General features: G+C 43.2%; 1 protein-coding gene across 9 annotated transcripts in view; it reads right to left on the bottom strand.

The window, feature by feature from the left end:
- The window catches only part of Ppp2r2b (protein phosphatase 2 regulatory subunit Bbeta), a 404,023-nt gene that overhangs the window by 128,440 nt on the left and 260,804 nt on the right, over positions 1-14,779 (bottom strand). The gene's annotated exons all lie outside the window — the stretch shown is intronic.

Raw genomic sequence — 14,779 nt, forward strand, 5'->3', positions numbered from 1 at the left:
TTGTTTTATAGAGATGGTTTTATTTACTGTTCATGTCGAGGTGACAGAAATAAGGGGGAAGGACTCGTTCTGGTTCATGGCTCAGGGGATATGGTCCATCATTGTGTCACGATGGGGAAAGACATGGTGCCTGGTGACTCCGGTGGAGAGAGAATATGGCCATGATTATGCTGTGTCAGCAGTCAGGAAGCAGAGCCATCTGTGAGGGACTAAGCTAGAAACTGTCCTCCCTTTCTCCTGTAACCTGCTACCCTCAGCTAGACCACTGTCCATGGCTCCACAATATCCTAAAAACCATCAGCAATGGGGGACCAAGTAGTTCAGATGAATGAGACTTAGGGGGACATTTCACATCCAAACCTCAACCAAAACACTATCGTGGATTACATGAGGAATGGTCCCCACAGGCTCAGGCACTGGAACACTTGGCTGCAGCTTTGCTGTCTAGGGAGATGATGAAATTTTTAGGCTGTGGAACCTCGCTGAAGGAAAGTATGTCATTTGGGGTGGGCTTTGGTAGTCAATAGCCTTGCCCCACTTTCCGGTTTCCTTTCTGCCTCATGTGTTCATTTGAGGTGTGAGTTCCTAACTCCCTGTTCTGGCCACCAACCCTGCTGTTGCTGTTCCGTCCCCAACATTATCAAGCCTAGCCCAGCCCTCGGGAGGCGAAAGCCAAACTTACTTCCTTGAGTGGCTTCTGATCATGATATGGTATCACAGCAATAGAGAAGTAACCAATATAGACACATATGGGGGGGGATACTTCATTTTGAAGATGCAATGGATGAATAATTATGTAAATACAGTAGTCATGTATGAAAAAGTTTTCAATTAAAAATAATAAGTGCTCTAAAAGAAATGAAGATCACAGGAGGGAATGGTTTCATAGACATAGTCTCATCAAAGGGACACATTAAACATGTGCATGCCTGGGTCCTATTCTAGTTCCAACTCTTCAGGGATGAAATTTAAGAATATGCCATTAAAAATTCCAGAAATTCCTAAGTTTGCAATAGAATTTTTCTTTTTCTTTATTTTCTCATACAATACATCCCCACTGCAGCCTCCCATCTCTCCACTCCTCCCACCATAGAAAATCTGAAAATCCTTGCTTAGCGACGGTGAAGCAGACTCCATGAGAAAGGCTCCAACCTGGTAGACGCCCATTTTCTCCACACGTGTATGTACTTGAGATGTTAAGAATGCAAAGTGAGCTTAATAGAGCACCATAACTGAATGAAGCAGACTTTTAACCTCCCAGAACATTTTTATACATGTTCAGTTGTACTTAGAGGCTGATGTTGGAGGTGCTGACATGAGGAGCAGGGAGCAGGTGTGAATTATTGGCTGGTGGTGAACATTCATACAAACCCCACTTTCACATGTATTCTTTGGACAAACAAATATTTTTTTTCTACTGTTATCCCTCAGACTAGAGTCAATATCTAGGGGGAAACAATGTCCTGGTGCTGTCCTCTCAACAGGTGGTGAGCAATGCATATGCTCTGAGGTCCTGTCCTAACAAGGGTCAGATCACCCTTTTTTGGGTTTGATAGAGGTGCCACCCTGGCCTGTGATGCAATAGTGAGAGTCCACGATTTTAGGTCATATGACTTTAAACTTACTCTACTCTGTCATATTTTACTCATTCTTGCATGCTACCCTAAATAAGTCTTCAAAATAGCAGAGTGAAAAATATATTTTGGGTCAACTGTACTTTGGCAGATCCACACGAACTTGATTTCCAAATATAAAATGGTAGGACATATGGTTCTAGATAAGAAATTGCAATTGCTCTGTGCATGTGTGAATTAGTGAGTGAGAGAGTACATGCTCTATGAATGTGTGTATGTGTGTGAGAGAGGAGGGGAGAGAGGTAGAGGGAGAGGTGGAGGGAGGGAGAGGGGGAGAGGGGGGGGAGGGAGGGAGGGAGAGGGGGAGAGGGAGGGAGGGAGGGAGGGAGGGAGAGAGAGAGGGGGAGAGGGAGGGAGGGAGGGAGGGAGGGAGGGGGGGAGAGAGAGAGAGAGAGAGAGAGAGAGGCAGCACTTGCTTGGGTATATACCTTGCTGGTGATTCTTCATTGAGGTAATAGGATTTCCTTAATCGAGCCCATTAGACTATCTTCTTGTAATTATCTCTGGGGCCAATCTGTCTATGTAATGGGCTCTGGAGGAACTGAGCACTCACGTTCTTACAAAGGAAATTGTTGTGCGTGTTGTCAGAAGAAGGCCGTCCTGAAGAATTACTGGCTAACCGTCTCAACAACCACCCAGGGGACTTTGCTATGATACCAAAGGAAACTGCTGGAGCTGGGACTTTATTGCTCCAAAGGGGATTTCTTTTTTTATGGGCTTTTTAATTTAAAATGTGCATGATGCCAATGGCTTTGGGGACCCGATGCCATCTGGTGAGGTTGGGCAGGCTGCTGCCTGCCTGCTCTCTATGTGAGAGGATACGAAATCTAAAGGTTGGAGAGACTGCCAAGACTCTTAACGGCTTCAAGTATAACAAGTGACTAGCTCTCTTGACTCAATAGATTTGTCGACTAGCTCCCTTGATTCACTAGATTCGTCTAGCCAGTCTTCTTGGTTCCCCTTCCCTGGATTGTTGATACCTGGCATTGTGGACATCAACAGTAAATGTCATGGAGTGCACTTGAAGAAAATTGCATTGTGCAACAGGAATTTCATCCCTCCATTTCTTCCTGCAAATTCCTGTGCAGGGTAGAGAAAGGATTTATAAGGAAGAAAGCAATGATGATAATAGAATAGTAAAGGATAGTAACTCTGTGAGTTGAGTGTGCCCTTCCAAAGTTGATCTGGAGAAGTTATAATCCCTAATTCTCCAGAACGGGGCTGATTTAGAAAAAGGGTCACCACAGAAGTACTTGTTGTAGATGACGTCATTAAGATGGGTTCTAAGCCAATGGGATTAGTGTCCTCATGAAAAGGAAAACTTGGGATAAAGAGAAAACACCATGTGAACATCAAGGCGGAGGAGGAGTGGTCCATCCCTACCCATGGACCATCGAAGACTGCTGGTAAACCACCAGACCCTGGGGCCTCCTCCCAACATCGTGATTATGGGCTTTTCCAGAAAAGTGAGATACTACATCTCGGCTGGTTAAGGCGCCTGACCTGTGGTACCTTTCTATAGCATCCATGGTAGGTTAATGTAACAGGGACCGGTTCAATACTGAGAAGTTTGCTCATCTCATTTCAACCTCTTCAAAGCCTTTTGGCTTGAAGATTGGTGTGATCTAGTTATCAGCGGGAATCGATAGCTTTGGTGGGTAGTGGAAGGGTTCTTTGTGTTTTCTTTACCAACATGGCCTTCACTGACCTGAAAGGACTGGGGTGCTGAGATTCACATTCTCTCTCCATACATGGCTTAAAAGTGTATGAAATGAGCAAGGGAGGCCAGAGGAAAGCATTGTATCCTGGGCTCTCTCCAAGTGTGAGCCATGCAAGTGTTCTGTGCAGAAGGAGAAAGTGATGGGCCCCTTGTATATACAGTAAGTGGCAGTTGATAATAATTAAATTAATTAATATTATTAATTAAAACGGTATTCCTGTGTGTTCTCACCGCTCACCCCTCACTTTCCTCCCACAAATCTAATGCCATCCCAACTTCTGAAGCGCTGAAGCTCCATCGTGCTTAATTTTTAAAACGATCACTTCATTTTTTGGATTCTGCTTGAAACGTATCTCAAATCCTCATCCTGGCCAGTTGATCTCTTCCAGCGTCCTCCCAATAGGCCCTTTGCAGTGCAGAGAAGCAGAGAACACTGACCGGGAAAGCCGAAAGGAGTGAGAGCCCCACAGGCCATACGTTACAATGTGCCTCAGATATGATGGTCACAAAATCATTAAGCAAATATTGCTGCCAATCAGTCTGCCTCAGCAAGTGGTTATAGGTAGGATTACCGAGATTAAAACCAAGACCAATGGTGTGCAAATATGGGCCCGACTGACCTTATTGATTCTCCCCCACTGAGAGAGAATCACAGCTTAGCAGGCAAAAATCAATTCAACTGCATTATGTTAAGCTGAGTGCAGGTTTATTCAACACCATGCCTGGAAATCACTTGATAAAGTAGCAAAGCCCAACAAAAACCAACAACCAAAGCTATATAAAAATATGCAGGCTGGTTTACAGATACTTATATATTTACACAAATAAGAATCTGCTCCTCTAACTTGAAATCTGAAATAAAATGGAGAAGAAAATAAACCCTTCTACGATTCCCTCTTTCCCTCCTTCTATTTTTTGAAAGGATTCTTGTGTTCACTTGGCCACATCAGCCATCCCAGATTTCAGGATGGAGTGACAAGAGCAGACATAGATTTATATGTCTACAGCCAGAGACGCGGTAGCTGCAGATTGCTCCTGAGGAATTCATCCTGTTTGGCTTTTACATTAAAGGAAGCTGGCCCTTGGGCTTCAGTGCACCGCAGGGAACAGAAGATCCATTCTTTCCTTCCCCAGTGAGAACTTACAGGCTGAAGAGAGCTTTCAGAATCAACAATGGGTGGAAAAAACTGGCCTTCCAGCAGCGAGCAATGTGAATGTCCACCCCTACCCTCCCGTGTGTCACCAGGGGACCATCCTGTGTGCTCCTCAGCACTGGGACCCGAGCCAGGCAATCATTTGTGCTTAGGGGTTCAGCTTTAACCCCAAACCCTACAGAGAGCCAAAAGGAGAGCCTTCCCATTTCCAATCGCTAGGCAACACTGAGCAACACATTTTACTGCAAGGACTTATTTGTGGTTCGGACTGAGAATAGCTTTGAATTCTTTCCTCTTCAACCATGCTACCTACTGAGCCAGCCTTCCCTGCTAAGACATGTTTCTTCTACCTTTCTTCTTCTACAGCTATTGTGGAATTTTAGGTATATTCTGGGTCTCTGGTAAGGAGCCTGTGAGGCAATTGAAGTTTCTTAAAAAAAGTCATATAGTCAGCACAGAGATCTGGGGATTAGGAGACCTAGGATCAAATTAACATTCAGTTTGGAATATAAACTGTCCATTCTCAATTCAACAGGGGGAAAAATCATCAACCCAAATGCTTAAATTGTTCCAACTTGGGCCCCTAGGCAACAGAGGACATCTTTGCAGTAGTGTGGAGCCTCATGTGCCTCTGAATCTAAAAGGTTCTGGAGTGATGTGGTTGGGATGAGAACGTAATGGTATGAGGAACAAGGGGGTTGAAGCCATCAGGTCTGAGTACTGGCCCCAGCTCTCCCATCTTGTGATCCTCCACCCCAAGCTATCTTCAGCATCCACAGCTTCCTCGCCTCAGAACAAGGATTCCAAGCACTATTCTAAGCTTTTGAACACTTTCCCCTAAATGAGATAATAGAGACCTAGTTCTCAGGGTTCAACTGGAACATCTAATAAGAAAACAATATACCAGCAGTTTGGGGAGTCGTTGAATGATGATGCAACTGTCATGTAGGAAGAAGAACAGTCTTCAAGGACGCTGTCATGAGCATCCTGTGCCAAAATCAGGACACTCTAAACTTCTAAGTCACTGCATCTCTTTGAACTTTGATTGCCCCCGTCTAAACTGCTTGCTTTCTATACAGGGAGAGAATGAGGCAACAGGAAGCATGGTTGCGTTTTAAAATGGTGAATTGTCCTAGAAAAGCAAGTCCCCTTTAGAGAAACCCACTTTGGCTTTTGCAGTGAGAAGCACGTGCAGTTCGTTCTTGGCTCAGTGACAGAGCTTAATTGGCCTGGCTACGCAAACCTTACAGAGTTATTATGTGCTACACCTGTGATGGCCATGCATCATGTTAATCAAAACAATTAGGTTGGGGACCCAGAGAACAGCTTTCACCACTGTGCATAACCCTCCTCGCTTCCAGAAGGAACGAGCAGCTGCTTTCTGGTCCCTCACATTGCTTCCCATTCTCGGAGAGAGCTCTCAGTCAGATCCACCTCAGCTGAACAGCATCCATCATGGTGTCATTACACATCTGTGAGGAAATCCTGACTGACTTAGAAACAGCTTTGGGGCTCTGGGTAAAGAGAACCACATGTACTAATCACTGGACAGAACAGAGAGCTGGTGACAACCAGAGTCAGGGTCAAGACGGTTAATTGCACGGATGTATTCCAGAGGAGGGGGAAATGAATAGGAAGATGGGCAAAGACTTAATTCTCTAGCCTGTGAGGGGAAGAATGAGGAGACTTTTGGGACAAAATGACCTTGTGTATTTGTATTTTTCCCATGAAACTGAAGAATCGCTCCACGTATATTTTGTTGTGTGGATTTATTTTCACCCACAGGCAGAGTAGCCTGAATTGATCATTTCAGATGGAAAATGTAGCATGAGTAAATGCTGTCTCTGTGTTGGCATAATACTCTAGATTTGATCCCATGTGATAAGATGGCCCTTGGGGGCACTCCAAAGCCCACTGTGAGCTGAGGCTCTGGAAGGGCAACTCAGTCGGTTCACAGGTTGGATTCAAATGTAGGCTCTCAGCATTGAGCCTTTCCTACAGTGGGCTGGCTGCTATCTGTGGACAAGGCATAATTCAAGAGTAACAGAATAGGCTAGATTTGCTAACAAGACCACAGACCCTTCCGTGGTACTCACCACCTGCCAATCACCTGTTGTAGAATCCAGGTTTTCAAAGAGGCTTTTTCCAAAATGGCTCCATATCTCTAAAATAGCCATGATGGGAAGGCCAGCACCCTGTTTCTGACCACCTTCTCGGCCATCACTGAGTCAGAGAAAACTGCTCTTGTTTCCCTCAAGCAGATGGGTTGGCTGTGATATCATGCTAGGGATAGAGTGGACAGTATCAGTGGATCATTTCACCTGGGAAGATCCTCAAAGTGGGTTTTGGTCTGGCTTTCCTTGGCTTTGTCTAGAGACCAGACTGAACTATGATACCTGTGGTTCCCATCCTACGCATCAAGCATCTCACAGTGCCCCAGTTAGGTTTCCATTGCTGTGATAAAACACCATGGCCAAAAACAACTTGGGAAAAGGCAGGGTTCATTTGGCTCACACTTCCACATTATAGTGCACTGTTAAGGGAAGTCAGGACAGGAACTACTCAAGCAGGAACTTGGAGGCAGGGACTGAAGCAGAGGCCATGGTTTATTCAGCTTGCTGTCTTATAGGACCCAGGACCACCTGCCCATAGATGGCACTGCCCCTAGTGAGCTGGGCCCACCCACATCAATCATGCCAAGCCAGACATATGCCCTATTGACCTGCCTACAGGCAAATCTGATGGAGCAATCAACTGAGGTTCCTCTTCTCAGATAACTCTACCTTATGCCAAGTTGACAAAAGACTAACCAGGACACACGGCAAACTCATAGGGGTTGCTGTAAAGTATTCTAAAAGTTGAGGAAGGCATGGAATTAGCTCAGTGGCAGATTGCATACATGGTCCTACTTGGTGTGCACAGAGCCCTGGGTTTTATCTCAGCATCACAAAATGAAACCAAAGTAAACTAAATATATTCAACATCTGCCAAATACTGTGAAAACTAACATGAGGGAACACGCTGCTCCAACATTAGCATGTGGTTGGTGACATAGTCCCTTCAATCGTTGCAAGGATATATTTATAGAATTGAACATAATTAAAACCATGCTGGATCCAAATCAATGTCAAACAGATAAGGAGGTACCCAAAGGGACCCCAAGATTTGAGAAGCTGGGTGGAGTCTAATGGGGTCCATATGTAATTATAATGCAGAATAAAATGAAAACATTAATTAAATTTATGTGCACCATTTCTTTTTTTTTTTTTTTTTAAAGTCACCACATTGCTACAGTACACCTGGTTATTAACTAGCTTAGACCTACCTCCTTAGTAGACAGAACTGCTAGGCATTTCTTCCAGCCCAGCAGCAAAGTGAAGGTGATTACTGCAGTAGTGAGCATGCTTTGGGCAAGATAGCCTAGGACCCTCAGCTCTAGGAACCTCAGAAAGGCTGATGCCGCTGAGCAGCAAGTGGCAGAGTGAGGGATGTCCACTGAGACTAATTTTTTAGGACAAGGACTGTGATGTTTTCAATTCAGCTGTCACTATAGAGACAGTTGTAGATATTAATATGCTGTTGTATGAAATGACACAGTGAATGGCCCCCTTCACCCAGTTTCTCCTAACTATATCAATACCTTGTGAAACATTAGGACTGCATCACAACCAGCATGCTGACGTTGATTCAGCCAAGGTACAAAACATTCCCCATGACTGTCAAGGTCTCTCATGGTACCCTCTTATAGCAACGCCCACCTCCTTCCAGACTCACTCTCTCTGTAACCCCTGACAACTGCTCATCACCTCTCTGTTTCTATAATCTTGTCATTTCAAGAGTGTTACTGGAGTGAAGAACAGATTTGCAGTTGCCAGAGGTAAAAAGAGGTCATGACCCAGGTCACAAACTTTGAGAATTGGCTTTTTTTTCATTCATCCTCAGTTTTTGAGGTTCTCCCAGGCTGTTGTGGGTACCAGTAGCTTACTCTTTTTTGTTGCTGGGTTGTATCCCAGAGCTTAGAGATAGCTTGCTTAGTTATTCACTATGTAAGGATATCAGAGTTACTTAACAATCATGTAAAATGTTGCTATAAATATCATAAGTTAATATGTATTTTTTTGGTGCATGAGCATACATTTTTATTTTCTAAGATAAATGTCCAAGAATGCAATTCTTGGCTACATCATTTGTTTTATAAGAAATTGCCATATTGTTTTCCAAGATGGCTGTACATTCTACATTCCCACCAACAGTAGGTGAGTGAGAAAAGATTCTCTGGGTTCTAGCATAGTGGTGTTCCTAGTTATTACTCAGCTACTGTGATACATGTGGTCTGAATTTGCATTTCTTCCATGACTAGCTGTGCTCACCATATTTGGATGAACTTGATTTTGTTTGTCTGCTATTACTGAGGAGGTGTCTGATGTCTTTTGCCATTTTCTAAGCTGATTATATTTTTGATGCTGAGTTTTGAGGGCTCTTTGTATACCTAGAAATGAGTGTTTCTCTATAATTTGAAATATTTTCTGTCACTGTTTCATTCTCCAATTAACCTTTTGCTGAGTAAGCGATCTTCATTTTGTCGAGACTCAATTTACAGATAGTGCATTTGATGTCAAATGTAAGGACACTCTTTGGTTATAGAGGATAACTTTTTATTTTTCCTACTTAAAAAATAACTTTATATATAACTATGATCCACTCTGGAAACCTAGTTACTCTAGCAGCCATTGTTGAAAGACTGTATGTTCACTATTCAACTGTTCTGCACCTTGGCAAAAATGGATAGAACATCTTTTGAATGTATCTACTTCTGGATCCTCTATTCTTTTCCACTGGTCTATGTCTTTAACCTTTTGTTAGGGATACAATATTGACAACTGTAGATCTGTAATAAATATTAAAATCAAGTAGATACAACCCTCTTTATACTCTTAAAAATCCATGATTTAACTATTCTAGTTCCTTTGATTTTTCATATATATATATATACATACATATATATGTATGTATATATATAAAATATATAAAATAATTGGTAGGATTTTGATAAAAGCTGCATGAAAGGTGGGAAGAGTTGACAACTCTACTTTGTGTGGTCAAGTCTTATGCTTTCAATCAACAAATGACAACCCTCATTTACTTTAGGATTAGGTCACACATTCATTGGCCCCAAAGGGTGTAAGAAAATTTGATAGAAAACTGGATATAGAACCACATTTCTATAAGAAAGTAAGAACTCCATCAGTTGTTAGATGACAAAGAACACAGCCTCAACTAGAGAGATATGAGTGATGGTGACGGTTGCTGGCTAGAGGCAAGGGTGTCCTCTACGAACAGGACAGCTGCTACCCAGTTCTTGTTCTTAAGAACAAGGTTATCATGAAACACATTAATTAGTATGCTAAATAAAATATAAATTAGGAACCCTCTCCTAGAATATAGTAACAAACATCATCTTCAAAAAGAACACGAGCCCAGAATTGCTATGACTTATAAATTTTAATCAGAAGTCAGAAATCCATTAAAATGTTGGCAGCTACTCTGAATTAACATAAAACAAAATAGGCCAAATATGCTCATTAGTAGGCTGGATCCATGTCAGAATCCTCTCTTTGTTATTTTTACTTAAAGGAGTCAACAAGGGAAGGTCTCCAGCCTCAAGGCACTCACAGTCCACCCTCAGCAGCACACAGAGACCATCAGGCCATGCTCCATGCTCTCTGAACATCAGAGCTCTTATGACAGGGGACACTCTGTGATCTGGGAGGTCAGGGATGGCCGGCTCCTCAGGAAGTGACTCTCTGAGTTGTCTGTAAATATACTAGGAAAGGCAAACAGGTACTTTCCAGAGACTCAAAGTATAGCATGGGGCACTCTTAGGAGAGCTAATCCAGCTGTGGCTTAACTGTGTTATTTTGGCAAAGCATCTGAAGTGACCCTTGATAGGATCAAGGGCACCATGGAGTGGAATGGGGAGAGGGCTTCCACATTTCTCCATGCCCGGGCCACTCATCAGTGGAGATAATAAAGGAAACCTTCTAGGAGAAGGAAGTCCTGTGCTTTTAGAATGAAATCTGCACTCTCTATAATTACCCATAAGTCCTCGTATGGTCGGAGCCCCTTCTGCCTTCTCAGACTTCTCCTCTTTCCTCTGTTCTATGTTACAAGGTCTTTGCATTTTGTCATTTAATCATTTTTCCATCTGATACATTCATTCAAGAAAGGCTGATTGTAAGACCAAGTGTTGGGAATAAAGTCAACAAAGCTGACTTCAGCTCCCAACCTAATGGAAACTGCATTTTATAGAAAGCACACACATGCACGCACATGCATGCCCCTAGTGTTGCATAAACTATGAAGGAAAGTTAGATAGTGTTACAGTAGGAGGGACAGTTGTGATTCCCACAGTCAGCAGGAGCTTGGGAAGGTCGCTAGTTAGCATGTGAGCAGACTTGAATGGAGTAATGAGCAAACCACAAACGCACACAGAAGAAGAGATTTCTCCAAGGAGGGAACCACAGTTGTAAAAGCCTGAAGTGGGAACTTACTTGGTTTCTTGTGGGGTAGCCTAGGCAAGATGCTAGGGCACAGTGATGGACATTTGAGAGGAAGAGCCAGAGACTGTAACCTTGCAAACCTTTCAACCTTAGATTTTACCTGTGTTGTAAGGAGAAGTGATTGAGAGATTCTGAGCAGGCCAGTGACGTGATTACAGATATCATAGGTGGAGGAAGTGGAAGAAGAGAAATCGGAAGCCTTAGTACAGTCCCAGGGAGAAATGGCAGTGGTAGCCATGAAGGTAGGGAGAGGCAGGTGGATTTGAGATAGTCTGAAGGTAGAGGGCACAGGGTTGTCTTTGAAGACATGAAATGTGAGAGGAAGGAGTCCAGGATGAGTCTAGATGCTGTGTCTTCACTGACTACTTAATTTAGTGAGAGGAGAAAGTTTGTCCCTCTAACTTTGCAATCCTAAACCTAACTCATCCTAATGATCAAGTTAAATGTTTATCTTTGTCCCAGATCACCTCCACCCTGCCATCCACCCTCAGAGTTTACTTTCCAGGACTTAAAAGTACCCCAAACTATCTTATTCAGTTTACTCATTATATTGACTCATGATCTGGATAGGCATACAAGCCCCAAGAGGATAAGGACAATGCCCACCTAGCTTATTGCCCTCCCTGCAGAACTGAATTTGGTATTTGGGGGAATATGCTCAATGAATATATGTTGACTGAGATTTACAAAGTGTAAGTCAAACCAAGCAAGTTTCCCAGTTTCCTACATACACACAGTCCTTTTCAGAGCAATTCGGTAATGGATGAAATGATGTTGATTCACGGCGGCAGTTACCATGCCAGGCTCTGGGGAAACAGAAGCCAGCAGAGAAGGCACCGTCTGCCGTCTGCGGAGTTTACAGCACTCTGATGGAAGTCTGTCCAGTTGATAATCTCACAAACATAGACAATTCCTGGACTGAAGATTCTTGAGACTAGGTAATACAGAGCTATGAAAGTGTTGATCTAGGGATGCCACTGTGTTGGGGAGCACGGGTGAAGCTTCTCAGAACTGGGATCAGAGAAGAGTCACTTTGGGCTTCCGTGACCTCTGAGAAGGGTGTGTTCTATGGAGCCATTTATAAGGAGAGACATGTTGAATTCTGGCTGAGGCTGGATTCATCCAGCATTCTCAAGTTCTGGGGCTCAGCTGAACTCATCCTGCATTCTCATGCTCTGGGGCTCAATTGGGTTAAAAACCCAGTTGAAGATAAGAAGCTCATCAATGAAGGAACTAGAGTTTTCCATGTATCTTGGGACTACCCACTCAGTAGAGTTGCTGTAAGAACTAAGGTGTCAGGTCTGTGAAGCACTTAGCACAGTACCTGGAATGCAAGCAGTGCTAGATATCTGGCAAGAACTACCACTAGAATTCAAATTGCTCAGAAAGTTAATCATTTTAATATGTCACTCACATAGGCCAAACAGTATGGATTTGTTCCAGATTAAGATACATCAGGTTTGACCAGCCAAGACCCCCTGAAAGGTCTCCGATGACACCATGGCCCAGATGATCCAACATCCAGAACCGTTTCAAGGCAACTGGCTCAGATGATACACCCTCATGGACTACTCCATAATCCTAAAATTTTCTTTGTGTCCCCATAAGATACAGCGTCCCCCTCCAGCAGGAAGTAGTAAGAGAAGCTACGCCCAAATTCCCAAATATACCAAGCTGGCTTTGGAGATGTGTAAAAGTTAAAACCTTCCTTTTTAAAAAAGAAAAGGGGAAGTGCTGTGGGATGGTCTGTATGTCAAATTGCTCTGATTGGTCAATAAATAAAACACTATTGGCCAGTGGCCAGGCAGGAAGTATAGGCGGGACTAACAGAGACGAGAAAGAAGAGAATTCTGGGAAGTGGAAGGCTGAGTGGGAGACACTGCCAGCCGCTGCCATGACAAGCAGCATGTGAAGATGCCGGTAAGCCACGAGCCACATGGCAAGGTATAGATTTATGGAAATGGATTAATTTAAGCTATAAGAACAGTTAGCAAGAAGCCTGCCACGGCCATACAGTTTGTAACCAATATAAGTCTCTGTGTTTACTTGGTTGGGTCTGAGTGGCTGTGGGACTGGCGGGTGACAGAGATTTGTCCTGACTGTGGGCCAGGCAGGAAAACTCTAGCTACAAAACAGTACATAGTAAGGGTTGGTTGCTTCAATGATAAACTATTTTGAATCTGACCAACCGTTCATATATCAGAGGTGGGCACAGTAAACACACAGAAATAAACCAGGCTGGATCGTTCTGTGCAATGCAGCTATCTCCAGATTGGTGGCTACCATTAGTTACTGACATTATAGGGAGCGAGACTCTTGCTAGCCAAGGATAGTTGGTAGCCTCCTGTATGCATGGAAGTCAGTAGATTTCTAGTTTTAAATGAAAGGCAATTGATAACTACGGAGGTCCCAGAGAATTCAGTGATTTTGTACATTAGTAGTACTTTCTAGAAAGATAGAGCCAAACACTGGAGGTAGCTATAACTAGAATAGCATTTTTTTTCCCACAGAGACCAATGTGCTCCATCTGTGCATGTGACTTCTCAGCTGCTAGTATAAAAGAGGAAGTAGTTTGAATTAACACTAATCAACCTGACTCTCCTGGGGCACCTTGTACCTGAGAACCTCCAAGTCCTTGGTAAACAGCAGTTAAGCTTCCTTGACTTCTAAGGAATGAGTCCTTGGATTTTTGCTTAAATCAAGCAGAGTGGCAGGAAAGAGACTGTAATTGTTAGTAGACCAGGTGCCAGACAGAATAATTTCCAGGCCTCATACAACCTCATGCTTAAAAAGGGACAAATCACCTGTAAGACTTCAAGCTATTTTGTATAACAAGGTTCTGCCATAAAGTCCCCCTAAGTTACTAGGTGAAGGGTGAGTGAATAATTGAAAATTAGAACAATTGTTGTGAATGGAAAATTAGCAAAGAGCATTATATAGTAAATAGACTCCATAACTTAGCAATTTCATTCGAATGCATTTTTTTTTTTTGCTAGAGAAATCCTAGTCTATGTACTGACGAGGCCTAAACAAGTCTTCTTCCTGCAGTGTGATCTCTACCAGTGAACAATCTGAGAGCAATCTTAATGTGTATTGATCAAGAGGGGTATAATTAAATGGGTTACAGTGGTTCTAAAGAATTGGGCTGACCTACATGTGCTTTCATGGAGAGCTAAGAGATTAGAAAGTGAAAAAGGCAAAGCACAGGGTCAGGTGTGTAGTATGCCATATATGGTCGCTTAAGTGAGATTGCTGATTCACATCTAAGAAATCAAATATGGCAGAAGGAATAATGTGCTCCTTTCAAGGTTGAGTCACAAAAACGGTATCCCATTGTGCTTTCCTTTGTGACATCTATCTTTTGCTCTAGAGGCAGCCTGCTGAGAACATTCAATGGGCCCTTGAGCACATTGGCACCTGTGGCAACCTGGATCCAGGAATGAGGATTCCACCCAAGTGTTATGCCAGTGAGCCATCATAGAAGCTCATCCTCCTGCTTGGCCCAAGTTGTCCAAGAGTACATTCTTTTCTTACAGCCTGAATACAACCTCCAGAGAGGCCCTAGACTGACCCCCACCAAGGCTTAGTCATCCTTGGATTCCACACTCTCAGACAATGTGTGGGGTAAGGGATGTTTGTTATTCCAAGACACTCAATTTTGTATAGTGATCAATAATCAATACATCATTATATAAACACAAATTTATGAAG

The sequence above is a fragment of the Peromyscus californicus genome, unplaced genomic scaffold (assembly GCF_007827085.1).
Source record: "Peromyscus californicus insignis strain IS unplaced genomic scaffold, ASM782708v3 Scaffold_17__1_contigs__length_78620276, whole genome shotgun sequence".
Taxonomy (NCBI): Eukaryota; Metazoa; Chordata; class Mammalia; order Rodentia; family Cricetidae; genus Peromyscus; species Peromyscus californicus.